General features: G+C 42.3%; 1 protein-coding gene and 1 long non-coding RNA gene across 4 annotated transcripts in view; both read left to right on the forward strand.

Moving 5' to 3' along the window:
• HDGFL2 (HDGF like 2) overlaps positions 1–14,214 on the forward strand; it is a 742,998-nt gene that overhangs the window by 488,587 nt on the left and 240,197 nt on the right. The gene's annotated exons all lie outside the window — the stretch shown is intronic.
• Positions 3,991–12,455, forward strand: LOC120911385. Its single transcript, XR_005742174.1, has 2 exons — positions 3,991–7,377; positions 7,440–12,455. It is a non-coding gene; the product is annotated as an uncharacterized LOC120911385 (long non-coding RNA).

The following is a 14,214-nucleotide window of genomic DNA, read 5'->3' on the forward strand; positions in this document are numbered from 1 at the left end:
TGGAAATCGACCTTTGGAGGACCGCAGGTGATGCAGAGCCGAAGAGGAGACAATGCTGGTGAATGGGTGAGGTCATGGGCGGGTCTCTTGCTGTGGTTGAGTCTGGGGTGGTTTTAGAAAAGGAAAAGAAAGGGAGGGGAAAAAAGGCGAAAAGATCCCTCCTTTTCAAGTGAAAGTGCACTCAACTAGAGCAGTTGGTGCTTTATGGGCAGTGCATCACCAGGCCTCCATGGCTAAGATCTGTATGGCTGCTACTTGGTCTACGGTCCATACATTTACTAAATTCTACCAGGTTGATGTGAGGTTACGAGGATGCCGCCTTCGGGCGTAGTGTGCTGCAGGCAGCAGTATAGATCCTCTGGCTCGATGGCGGTCTTTTTCTGATCTGTGTCTCCCTCCCCTCAAATTTTAGCATTGCTATAGGACATCCCATTAAGTAATTAAGGCTCTGTGTCCCATGATGTATGATCAAGAAAATAGGATTTTTTAATACAGCTTACCTGTAAAAAGCTTTTCTTGGGAATACATCACGGGACACAGAGCTCCCACCCCTTTTTGGAGTTAAACATGGAAGATTTATCGCTTTGCTACAAAACTCAAGTACTCTCCATTTGGGAGGGATTATATAGGGGAGGAACTCAATTTTAATTGGGTTTGACAGTGTCCAATCACCTGTGGTGACTACATAACCCATTAAGTAATTAAGGCTCTGTGTCCCGTGATGTATTCCCAAGAAAAGGATTTTACAGGTAAGCTGTATTAAATAATCATATTATTTCCAACTGCTACTCGATGCTACTTGGAGTGTTCCTGACTGGATTCCCCTTAAGGGCGGTGACCAATTGGGAGAACGACGTTGGCTCCCTGGAGAGGCAACAGTGGGAAGTGGCGCTTCAGGCGGTACAAATGTCCTCCATCAATGTGGCACAGCATCTGTCACAGTTGTACGTTATACGAAGAGTGCATTACACGCCAGGCTGGCTAGAATGGGGGTGAGACCAAACTTCACAGGGGAAGCCCTGGTAAAGGCAGTGGTCACCCTGGCTAAGCCCCCCGGGATTATCCCCAGTGGACCTTGTACTAGATAGGTTACTGCTTTGAGACTATTGAATAAGGAATAATTATGGGTATTGTCGTTGGAGGGGACAGGCAAAGCAATCCATGTAGGCGGAAGGGCGGTCTTTATAAACTGTAAGCTGCAATTGCCATACATGGGACAGTGGAATGGGGATGACTGGACATAATTTTTGTGCACTATGATTTGATGGAACTGGATGTTATGACATGTATGTAAAACCTTGTTCTTTAACCGCTTAACCCCCGGACCATATTGCTGGTCAAAGACCAGAGAACTTTTTGTGATTCGGCAATGTGTCGCTTTAACTGACAATTGCGCGGTCGTGCGACGTGGCTTCCAAACAAATGGTATTTGATCACCTCTGTGGTTTAGTTTTTGCGCTATAAACAAAAATAGAACGACTATTTTGAAAAAAATTAATATTTTTTACTTTTTACCATAATAAATATCCCCCAAAAATATATTAAAAAAAAAAAATTTCCTTAGTTTAGGCCGATAGGTATTCTACATTTTTTTCGTAAAAAAATCGCAATAAGCTTTTGGTTTGCGCAAAAATTATAGCGTTTATAAAATAGGGGGTAGTTTTATGGCATTTTTATTAATATTTTTTTTTTTTACTTGTAATGGTGGCGATCAGCGATTTTTTTTTTTGGTACTGCGACATTATGACGGACACTTCGGACACTTTTGACACATTTTTGGGACCATTGGCATTTTTATAGCGATCAGTGCTATAAAAATGCATTGATTACTATAAAAATGCCACTGGCAGGGAAGGGGTTAACACTAGGGGGTGGAGAAGGGGTTAAGTATGTTCCCTGTGTGTGTTCTAACTGTAGGGGGGTGGCCTCACTAGGGGAAATGACTGATCGCTGTTCATACATTGTATGAACAGACGGTCAGGTATTTCTCCCCTGACAGGACCGGGAGCTCACGGTCCTCACTCTGTAACGAGCAATCGCGGGTGCCCGGCGACGAGCGGGGGCGCGCGACTCGCGCACGTGCCCCCCTATTGGCTGCTGGGCGAGGTGACGTATAGCTACGTGCTCTCGCCCAGCAGAGCCGACCTGCCGCCGTAAAACTGCAGCGGCTGGTCGGCAAGCAGTTAATAAACTTGTTTCTGATAAAAAAAATAAACTGTCATCATTTACCCCTAGATCCTTCATCCTTGACTCCCCCAGCTGTCTTCCGCCTAGTGAATATTTTACATTTATGTTTTTTTGACCCCAGGTGCATTACTTTTACATTTCTCCACATTAAACCTAATTTGCAATTTGTCTGCCCACTCCTTTATTTTAGTCAGGTCATTCTGCAAAATTTCCATGTCCTGAAAGTTTATTACTTTGCTTAACTTTGTGTCATCTGCAAAAACTGAGACTGAACTATTCATCCCATCTTCTATGTCGTTTTATGAATATATTGAATAACATTGGTCCCAAGACAGAACCTAGGGGTACCCCACTCACTACTCCAGATCAGTCTGCATGTTATTTATCACTACCCTTTGGACACGTCCCTGTAACCAGTTTTTTACCCAAGCACAAACCCTATGGTCTAAGCCTGCAGATCTCCGCTTGTAAATTAAGGGTTTATGGGGGACTGTATCAAATGCTTTTGCAAAGTCCAGATACACCACATCCACAGCCCTCCCCATATCTAGATGGCTGATCACTTACTCGTAGAATGTTAGCAGATTGGTCTGGCAGGAACGTCCCCTCGCAAACCCATGCTGATTACCACTAATGATGTACTTCTCAGTAAAAGTTTGGATGTAGTCCCTAATCATCCCCTCCAATAATTGACCCTCTACTGATGTTGGGCTTACTGGCCTATAATTCCCAGGAATAGGTTTGTCTTTTTTTTTTTTTTATATATATATATTGGTACCACATTGGCTTTTCTCCAATCAGCTGGTACCAACCTGTCATTATGCTGTCCACAAAGATCAGGAACAATGGTCTGGCTATAACATAACTGAGTTCTCTGAGGACTCATGGGTGTAAGGCCATCTGGTCCTTGTAATTTATTTGTGTTGAGCTTACCAAGTCTATCGTTGACTTTGGCCTCTGTTAGCCACGTTCTATATCTCTCCTCTGCCCTTAAAGCATTTGACCACACCAAGATCAGTGTGATCAGATGCTTTCCCATTTTAAAAATGGTGCCGTTTATATCTGGCAAAACCGAAGTGATGAAATGCTCGATTGATGTGGATGAAGAAATCTCTGCCAAGAAAAGTGAACATATATATATATGTCGAAGCATAGGGGCATTCCACTCACTGACCACCCAACCCCCATGCTTTGGAATATAAGTTTTTTTTTTTTTTTGTTTGTTTTTTTAACTGCAGTGGAGAAATCTCCTCCAGTGCTGCAATCACTGATTTATGTATTCTGAAAGCACACTGTTGCTGTCAGAATAAATATATCAGTGCTGCAGCTGAATGGTGTGCCTGCAAGGCAAACAAAGGTTAACAACATATATTGTCTCAATAAAACAATAACTTTATTTTTATTGCAATCTGTGCCAAAAAAGGAGTAAAATATATATGCCGAAGCATAGGGTTGATCCGCCCACTGACCACCCTAGACCCCTCGTGCTTGGCCATATACATTCTATTTTTTTTTTTCTTTTAGAGGTTGATATCGCTCAAGACAACAGTCCCATGGTTACACCTTCCCTGCACGTAGGATAAAGGGTGCTGGCTCTGCTTACATAGACTGTAAAAGTAAAGAAGGCTGCATGGCCACATCTTTATTGAATTAAAATACAATCCGTACAACCAACAGATACACATACAGATACAGTAGTAGCTGACATGTTTCACACCCTTGCTGGTGCTTAGTCATAACCAAAAGCAATGACTAAGCAATATTTTAGCTATGACTAAGCACCAGGAAGGGTGTGAAACATGTCAGTAACACTGTAACTGTATGTGTATCTGTTTGCTGTATGGGTCATATTTCACTATAATAAAGGTGTTGCATCAGAGTGCGGCTGTCCAACCTTCTTTACTTCTACAGTCTTTATTGCAAATTGAAAGTCAGGTGCTACCTCACCTAGGATAGCCTAAAAAGGCTCCTGCTGCTGCTACTACTACTACAAGTGATATCAAGTTGAAATGGCAATCAGTGAAAACTAACCCCGGCTATAGTCTCCATGTATTCAAAATCAATCTCTCAAGAGGTCGGGCTCCAGCCTGCCCAGGCATGTCTATGCCAACTACGTCGCTCTCCCTGTTTAAAATTGTTTCCAAAATTTCCAAAGAGTCATGGTCAACCTCCTCTAATAACCCTTTGTGGTTCAACCCCAACTTTTTTTTTTTTTTATTGAGTAAAAAAGGTGCATACCAAGTCAGCATGACATTCACATATATACAGGTCACTAAGGAAAATATCCATGAATCAGGTGGTGCATTCAAAACTGTCACAGTTTTTGAGCATGTAAACAGGATATCTAACCCAAAAAGTAAACAATCCAATCAGTTTCGGCCTTAGTGACTCAAGATAGGGCTATAATTTACTGCTGGTCTCTGTGGCCTTCAACCAGCAGTCCCAAATGTTATCGTATTTGGCTGGGCAGCCTCTATTTGAGTATACACATTTTTTGTAGGGTAAGATTACATTTACCTCCACTCCGAGAAACTGGGGTGGTGAAGACCTCATCCACTTCCTGGCAATAATCTCTCGGGCTGAAAATAGGGTTTAATGCAAAAATATCTTGGTATATTTGTCTGACACCAGGGAATATCCTGAGTATACATTGTTTTGGATCAAGTGCTATGGGTGAGCCCATGACATCATGAAGAAAAGTCAATTTGCCTCCAAAGGTCCTGAATTTTCAAACAAGCCCAGAGGAGATGAAAGATGAGGTGCTGTGGGGTTGCTGTGGGGTTGCCCACAGCAACCCAAGGTGTATATTGCATACATAACTTATTCTCACGGGGAATGACCTGAATTCCTTCATATTCAGGACTCATCCTGAATATGAAGGAATTCAGGTAAATCTCTGTTGTACTATAGTGGCGTGTAATCTGTGGTATGCCCAATCTGGCAGAGGCAAGGTCCCAAATGCGTCTGTAATGAAACAAAGACTTTGTATCTCCACCCGACTCAGTATTCTTGAAGCCCGCTGAGACTGCATAGAGCGGATCTCCAGTGCATCTAGCCCCTTGTGGGCAGAGCAGGAGTCAGAAACGTGTGCTGTCTGTTTTGTCGATGTGAAATAATCGGGATAGCTGGGATGCGATGTAGTAGAGATTAAAATCTGGTAATGCTGTACCTCCCATATCAGTCGGATTTTTGAGTGCTTGCTAGGTGAGTTTATGCCTACTGGTACCCCAGACAAAGGGCTTGAAGAGTACTTCTAGGGACTTAAAGTACTTTATGGGTAGGTATATCGGGGTGTGCCATAAGATGTACAATATCTTGGGCAGGAGGACCATTTTTACCAGGTTTATACGGCCCCACACCCCAAGGGGGAGACGAGCCCAAACACGTATCTTGACTCTAACCAAAGAAAACAATGGTTCTATATTGAGAGCAATATAGTCAGCCGGCTCCTAGAAATGTGTATTCCTAAGTACCGAATGGTATCCGCTCTTTGAAGCGGCAGGTTCTTCTGGGACTCGGGCGGTAGGAAGCTATCAATCGGGACAATTTGTGACTTTCCCCAATTGATCTCGAGTCCGGAGAATTTACCAAATTTCTCAATCGTCTGAAGTGCAGCTTGAAGGAAAGGGCCCGAATCAGCGAGGTATAACAGTGTATCGTCCACATACATGCAAATTTTTTCTGTTAAGGGTCCCATCTGCAATCCCCCATCTCCGAGTTTGTGCGAATAGACCTAGCCAAGGGCTCCGCAGCCATAGCATATAGAAGTGGGGAAAGTGGACAGCCTTGTCTCGTACCTCTACTGAGATCAAACACCGGAGACTACCACCCATTCGCCACCACTTTGGCCGTTGGAGCCTGGTAGAGGAGTCTGAACCACTTATTGAATCTAGGGCCAAAGCCATAACGCTCCAGGCACCTCTATAAATGGCTCCACTTCATGGAGTCAATTGCCTTGGCCATGTCCAGTGTCACAACTGCCCATGTTCCTACATTTTCGTGTGTGCCTTGTAAGTTGATCTATAATTTGCACAAATTAAAAGAGGTGTTACGACCAGGCATGAAGCCTGCTTGATCTGTGTGTATGAGTGAGAGTATGACTTGATTGAGTCGGTTAGCTAGGACTTTGGCCAATATTTTAATATCCACCTGGAGGAGAGAGATGGGGCGATATGATTCTGGATACCCTGGGTCTTTTGCTGGTTTGGGGATAAGGACTATGGTCACCTCCCTCATAGATGGGGGAAGTGTAAATGTTTCAAGAAGGTGATTGTATAAAGCTAAAAGTTTGGGTACCAGGACCATACTGTTAGTAAAATTCAATTGCATGGCCGTCCGAGCCTGGGGACTTGGATCTGGCAAACCTCGCATAAGCCTCCTCTATTTTCTCTGTCGTGAGGGGAGCCTCCAGAAGTTTGACTTGTTAGTTGAATGAGGAAACACCTCCAGAAAAAAGTCCATTGGGCCCACATCTGTAGGGGTTGTAGACGTGTACAATTCAGCAAAAAAGTCCTGAAACATAGAGGACACTTTAAGCGGGTCTGTTATTTGGAGGCCGTAGGGAAATTACTACTGGGGGTCTGTCCTCGCTATGGACCAAGTAAGCCAAAAGTTTGCCAGCCTTTCCCCCATGCTCAAACATCTTCTGTTTAGCAAAAAAAAAAAAATCTGTCTATCCTTTTTATATTGAAGTTTGGTAACCACTCTAGTTTGTAATTTTAGGGCGTCTGCTTTTACTGGGGTGGGATCAGCCGTAAATCCCTGTTCTGTGATGGACAACTCTGCCACCGCCCTGTCCAGGGCGTTTGCTGAGTCCGCCTTAATCCGGATGATGCATGAAGTTAAGTGCATGCGGGCATTTAGTTTGAAAGACTCCCAGACCGTCGCCACAGGGGCAGATCGGTCATTCTCCCAAAAATATTTGCCACTCAGTGAGGAGTTCATCGTCCTCTGACAACAGGAAGAGCCAGAATGGGTTCAACCACCATGCTCGCAGTGGTTTGTCCACAGGTACACCTATGGTGATCCAATACAGGCTATGATCCGATGGTAGCCTAGGGGAGAAAGCAGCCTCCCCCAACCAAGGCAGAAGACTCCGTGAAAGAAGGATAAGTTAAATTCTAGACATGGAGTTATGGGTAGAGGGAAAAACAGGAATATGATTTTGTACTGGGGTATTTATGCCGCCAGGTGGAAAGAAACAATCGGGAAAATTTTGTACTGTGGTATTAATGCCGCCAGGTGTCTGCCAGGTGGAAAGAAACAATCGGGAAAATTTTGTACTGTGGTATTAATGCCGCCAGGTGTCTGCCAGGTGGAAAGAAACAATCGGGAAAATGTTGTGTCCCCAGCTGTCCCTGTAGAGGGATCTGTGAGTCGGAGCCTGTCTAGGGAAGGATTCAGTGTGGTGTTGAAATCCCCCAGCCGAACCGCTTGGACAGAGGGATGTCGCGCCATAAATGCAATTCCCTCTAGGATTATGGACATGGAGAATGGGGGAGGGACATAGAAGGCCAAGAGAAGGAAGGGCTCCCCGTACAAGTTGGTAGATGGGAAAACCTAGCGGCCCTGTGGGTCCATGGAAGCCTCACATAGTTCAAAGTGAACAGGTTTGGTCATAAGTATGGAGACTCCGCGTGCATGGGTCGTGTGGGTCGAATGAAATGCCCACCTCACTCATGGACGGTGGAGGGCTATCTGCAATCTCCCCTCTACATGAGTTTCACCCAGTACCATTACATCGGCACGTTGCTTCTTTTTTTCTTTCAATACATTTTTATTGGTATATATTAATACACAAACAATAAACAAAAGTAACCATCTGTTTTGTTCATAAAACATGCAATTAATGAGCATACATTGGATTAGATAAATTCAGCAGGTAGTCTAAAATGGAACACCAGTCGAGTAAATAAGTAATAAATTAATTAAAAGGAATGTACCTAACTGAACATGGAAAAAACATTACTCGTTGTTTGACACAATTTTAAAACATCAAGATGAATGCATTAGGAAGCTTATGATATAAACACAGAAAAGAGCAACAGGGTAACCTCAAATGTTAGTATTAGTAATAAGCGACACGATGGGTCTCAGAAAACTCAATGTGGAATAAAAGCAACCTCCCTTCATGGGAAAACACTAGCCACAATGTCTATGTGTTATTTTCGTACCAATTTGTCCAGGGGGTCCATGAGTTTACGTGTTTAGGTAAGGTAAATAGTGACACAGCCATCACTCTCTCATATGTGCAATGAACATTGGTTAAGTCAATAGCTTCCAAAATACTAGGAGGACATGGATCTTTCCATTTTCTGGTTATCGAAAGTCTGGCAGCCATAAGTATATGAACTATCGAGCTCCTAAGATTCGCTGAAAAGTTTTCAATACCCAGAGAAAGCAAAGCCAGGGCGGGGTCTGGAATGATCCGCTTGTCAGATAAAGCAGATATGATTCCGAACACTTCCGCCCAATATTTCGTAAGCATAGGGCAGCCCCATAAAGTATGTAGAAGGTCACCTCTGAATCCGCATAATCTCCAGCACCTGTCCGACTGCTGTCCTCCAAATTTGGATACAACATCTGGGGTATAATACCACCTCAATGTGAATTTAACAGATAATTCCCACAATGTGGTACAACTTGATGTTGATTGATTTAGCTTGCACGCGACACGCCATTGGTCATCCGTATATGTTTGACCCAAATCCTTTTCCCATTGAACATGCGAGGAGGTCTTTGAGAATCTCTGCTTTTCTTGGAGCAAATTATAGAAAACGGAGATACCTTTTTTTCTGATTTCTAGCGAAGTTAAATAGGACCACATTATGGGATGTACTTGAGTAATGTTAACGTTCAATTTTCTTATACATTTCACTATGAGAGAATAATGAGTAAGGCACCAACTAGGTATATTGAATTCAGATTGAATGACTTGGAAGGATTTAATCTCTCCCTTGAAGAAAAGGTTATGTATGTGTTTAATACCATAATCACCCCAAAGATCTAGTGGAACATGTTTCAAAACTAGACTCAATACATTCAGTGGAGCATGTATTGTAAGAGTAGAATCGGAGGGATCTACAGATTTTAGAACTTTAAGCCATGTAGCAATCGATAACTGCATTGTGGGGGGTAGATATGTGGGGATTTTTATCCCTAGCTCTGCACCAAACAGCCACAAATTAGCAGAGCCGTGAACACAGAAGGAGGTTTCAATCCGACCCCATGCTGTAGTGGGGTAAGGTTGAAACCATTCCTTTAGCTGGGACAGTATAGACGCCTGAAAGTAATCACGAAAATCGACATAGCCCACCCCTCCCCACTTTCTATGTTTAATCAGTTTGTAGTGGGCGCACCTCGACTTCTTTCCATTCCAAATGTATTTGGAGAGGATTGATTGTAAAGATTTGAAGAAGTGAACCGGGATAGGTATGGGTAAACACCTGAACAAGTACAATATTTGAGGTAGATGCAACATTTTGAATGCCGATAGTCTGCCCCACCAAGACAATTCATGTTTACCTAATTTAGATAGGTCAATTTGCAGTTTCTTTTTAAGAGGAATATAGTTTTGCGTGAACAGAGATCTAGTAGAACGGGTAAGAAGTATCCCTAGGTATGGAATACTAGTTTCTACCCATGAATATGGGAACTGAAGCTGGAGCAGGCTGTTGGACACAGCGTCAATACCTATATCCATGGCATAGGACTTGTTTTCATTAACTTTGTAAAATGAAATTTTACCAAACCAGTCCAAAATCCTTTGAACTTCTAGAAGAGAAGAAAATGGGGAAGAGAGCATTAAAATAATATCGTCTGCAAATAAACTAATTTTATGAGTGCTGTCGCCTATGGATATACCTGAAATCTTCGGATTGGATCTAATGTGTTCAGCTAAAGGTTCTATTAATAAATTAAATATCAAAGGGGATAATGGGCAGCCTTGCCTGGTGCCATTGGTGATATGGAATGGTTTAGACAGCATGCTAGAGCTGAAAACTCGCGCAATAGGATTAGAATACAGGGCTAGAATTGCTCTGAGAATAAAGCCCTCAAAACCAAATTCCTGCAAAGTGAGTAATAGATAGGTCCAATTTATCCTGTCAAACGCCTTCTCCGCATCCAATGATAGGAGCAGAGAAGGCGTTCCGGTAGCGTTGATATTGTGGATAATGTCAATCAACCTTCTGGTCACGTCGGAAGACTGTCTACCTCTAGTGAAACCAGTTTGGTCTAGATTAATTAAATTGGGGAGGATGTCTACAATTCTATTGGCAAGCATTTTAGCATAGATTTTCAAATCTACGTTTAGTTGAGAAATGGGGCGGAAGTTTTGTGGGGAAATTGGGTCTTTACCCGGTTTAGGCAGGGTAACAATAAGAGCAGACAGCATTTCCTTTGGGAATGTAGAAACAGATGCAGAATGATTATACACATCTCGTAGATGTGGTAGAAGTACTTGTTTAAATGTTTTAAAATATTCAATGGAGTAACCATCCGGACCCGGTGCCTTCGCCCTAGGTAAAGAATCAATGGTAGAGAGAATCTCAAGACTATTAAAGGGGCAATTTAAAAGTGTAAGCTGGTTTATCGTTAATTTGGGTAATTTAACATGAGATAGGAACGTTTGAATCTCATCGGTGGAGGGTTGATGAATATTAATATCACTGGAGAGATTATATAAACCACTGTAGTAGGAACTGAATGAATCAGCAATAAGTTGGGGGTTAATAATTTTATCTTTCGAGATTGGGTCATAAAGATGAGAAATCTTCGTCTTTAGTCTATGGCCCTTAACTCTATTAGCCAAGAGTTTACCTGCCTTGTTATTGGCGACATAGGAACGTGCCTTCAACTTTCTGAGATTAGAATCATACGATTCCATTAGTACAGATCTTAGTTCATTTCTAAGTGCATATATCTTGGATTTAAGAAAGGTAGAGGGTTTAGATTTGTTTTCAGAGTCAGCATCTGCTAGTTTTTTGGTGAGTTCATCAATTTTAGATCCTCTCATCTTTTTTACCCGTGATCCAAGTTGAATGAATAGACCACGAACGAAGGCCTTATGAGTATTCCATACTACTACAGGATCGGATACGGAACCTTTGTTGTCCGAGAAGAATTCGGTCAATTTTTGAGATATATATTGTATATTATCGGGATGTTGTAATAAATAATTATTAACGCGCCATAAATAAGATTTGTTTTTAGAATTAACATTCTTTAGCTTAATGCTGATCAGTGCATGATCCGACCACGTAGCAGTATGTATGTGAGACTCTAAAACATTTTGAAGTAACCATTTGTCGGAAATGAATAGATCAATACGAGAGTATGTGTTGTGGCGCGGGGAGTGGAAAGTGTAGTCTCTCTCAGACGCATGGCAGCATCTCCAGATGTCATATAACTCATTTTCTGCCATAAAGGCAGCAAGAGGGGAAGCAAACCTTTTAACATTTGAGGAGGAATAAACGTGTATATCAGGTACTAAGTTGAAGTCGCCACAAATCAAAAGATTACCTTTCTGCATGTCTATAATTTTGTTCATAGTTGCCTTGTGGAATTTCATTTGGCCAAAATTAGGTGCATATAAGTTGACTATCGTATATAATACATTATCCAGCGTACAAACCAAGACAATAAACCTGCCTTCAGGATCAGCATATTCATTTAGAAGATTGAAAGCCAATGTATCTCGAACAGCAATTAACACACCTCTCTGCGAGTATAGTCTGCCTTGAAAATATGAGGATAAGAGTTATGGCGACATTGAGGAGCATTATCTTTGACAAAATGCTTTTCTTGTAAGCAAAGAACATCGCAGTTGGAAGACAGCGCAGTCTTCCACACTGAGGCCCTCTTAGCCGGGTGATTTAAACCATTAGTATTTATAGAGAGAAAATTGATAGACATTTTGTAGCGGTGGGTATGTGTAATGTGAGTGATACTTACAGAAAGGGATTACCTCTAGGCGATATGGATCAGTGAAAATTGAAAGATGTCCAGAAGTATGCACTGTCAGGGAACACGGAATCAACCAGTCGTTCTGTGACAGCTGCAAATAAAAACTAAAACAGAAACAAAATCAAAACAAGAAACAAAATAACAAAATAAAACAAAACAAATTAAACCCAAAACAAACAAAACAAAATAGCCAAAATATTTGGAATGGCAACAAATCAAAATAGTGAGATTGCTAGCATATGTATATGAAACAAATCGCTATTATGTGTACTAGGGATATGAACCTGGTACAAGCAATGCAATGACAAAGGTCGGGTGAAAACTATAACCGACCAAGAGGAGAGGTAATGTTCAACAGGCAAAAGTAATATAAAAGTAATATGTCAGATACTAGGGGGATGTACTGACAGCAGAGGAATTTTGCAAATGACTATAGCAATATATAAGAAAAAAGGAAGGAAGAAAGAGGAAACACATCAAAGGGGAAATACAATAGTTTCTCATCTTCCTCTGTTCAAACGATATCCATCGAGATGATTGACTAGGCCCAATTCAGGAGCACTTCTTCCATCTTTAGAGGAAAGAGATGGGGTAATACCCCAAGAACGAAGCAATTGCAGACCATCTTTAGGGTTGGACACGACGATGTTTGACCCATTATGGGTGATTATCAGAGTAGCAGGATGCTTCCATTTATACTGAATTTTGTGATCGCTCAATGCCTTGGTAGTAGATTTAAGTTGCCTTCTCAAATGCAGAGTATATTGCGACAGGTCTGCGTAAAGATGGATGTCTTTATATGGACCAGGGAGTACTGAAAGGATCCTAGCTTTTGCCAATAGTTTTTCTTTTGTGGGATAAAAATGGATCTTCATTAGGACGTCTCTAGGAATAGCTGCGTCCATATTTTTAGGTTTGGGAATGCGGTGGACCCTATCTATCATTCTTTCCATTTGGGAAACTTCCGGCAGCAAATTGGCAATTAAATTGTCCGCATATTTGGTTAAACCATCAGGGGGAACGTTTTCAGGGACCCCTCGCAGTTTAACATTGTTTCTCCTTGAACGGTCCTCAAGGTCTGCGAGTTTGGCTTTAATTTTATCGTTATCATATGACAGGTCTCTATAAGCGTCCATAAGACCATTAACTGTGTCAGACTGATCGTCCATTTTATTTTCAACAGTGACGACCCTGTCATTTAGACCTCGCAATTCAGTAGAGAATGAATTCATCATTAATGAGAAGCTAGACATAAGAGATGATTGCAGCGAGACAAGCATATTTTTCATAGTAGTGTCTAATACCGGTTGTCCCACAGTGGGATAGTTTGTAATTAGAGATGCGTCACAGGGGTTAGCTGAGGTATGCTGTATGGGTGACATACCTGGGATCAGATTAGGAGCTGCGTCATCGATCCTCCTCCGTGATTTAGCAGGGCTGTGAGATGAAGGGCTGATTGAGGGGGAGCCTCTAACAATGGATACTTGTTTGACATCCTGCCATGGAGTTCCCTCTTCATCAGGCAGATCAGAGTACGATGCAGGCATCTGACACACAGCCGCGGCATCTACGCCATCGTTCAGCCCTGATCCCGCTGCACCCGGCATCTCTAATAAATCAGCAAGTTTTTTGTTCCCCTTCTCCTTCTTCCGCGGAAACATCGAGTATGTTCCGCGGGCAAATACCAACAATTACCGACAGTTTTTGTAGCTTAAAACGAGCGTCTTGCCGCTATATCCCCGGTTCTCCGACGGAGCTCTCTGCTCAAGCGGCCATCACGATCGCCTGCAAGCCACGCCCCCGGCACGTTGCTTCTTAAGGAATGCAAGAGCTGCCGAGCGTTTCACTTTCTCACGGAGACACCTGACATTCTAGGTTAGAAATTTTAAAGATGCCATGGATCCGTGCATGAGAAATAGTATGACCCAAACAGACATGCAAGTGCAGCCTCATCAGCCAGACCCCAATGAATCACATGGAGCATGGAAAACAAACATTTTAGGCCAAGCAGTGACGGTATGAAAGTATACTGTATTACCTGTTTCTGTATTATGTCATGCA

This window comes from Rana temporaria, chromosome 1, assembly GCF_905171775.1.
Source record: "Rana temporaria chromosome 1, aRanTem1.1, whole genome shotgun sequence".
NCBI lineage: Eukaryota > Metazoa > Chordata > Amphibia > Anura > Ranidae > Rana > Rana temporaria.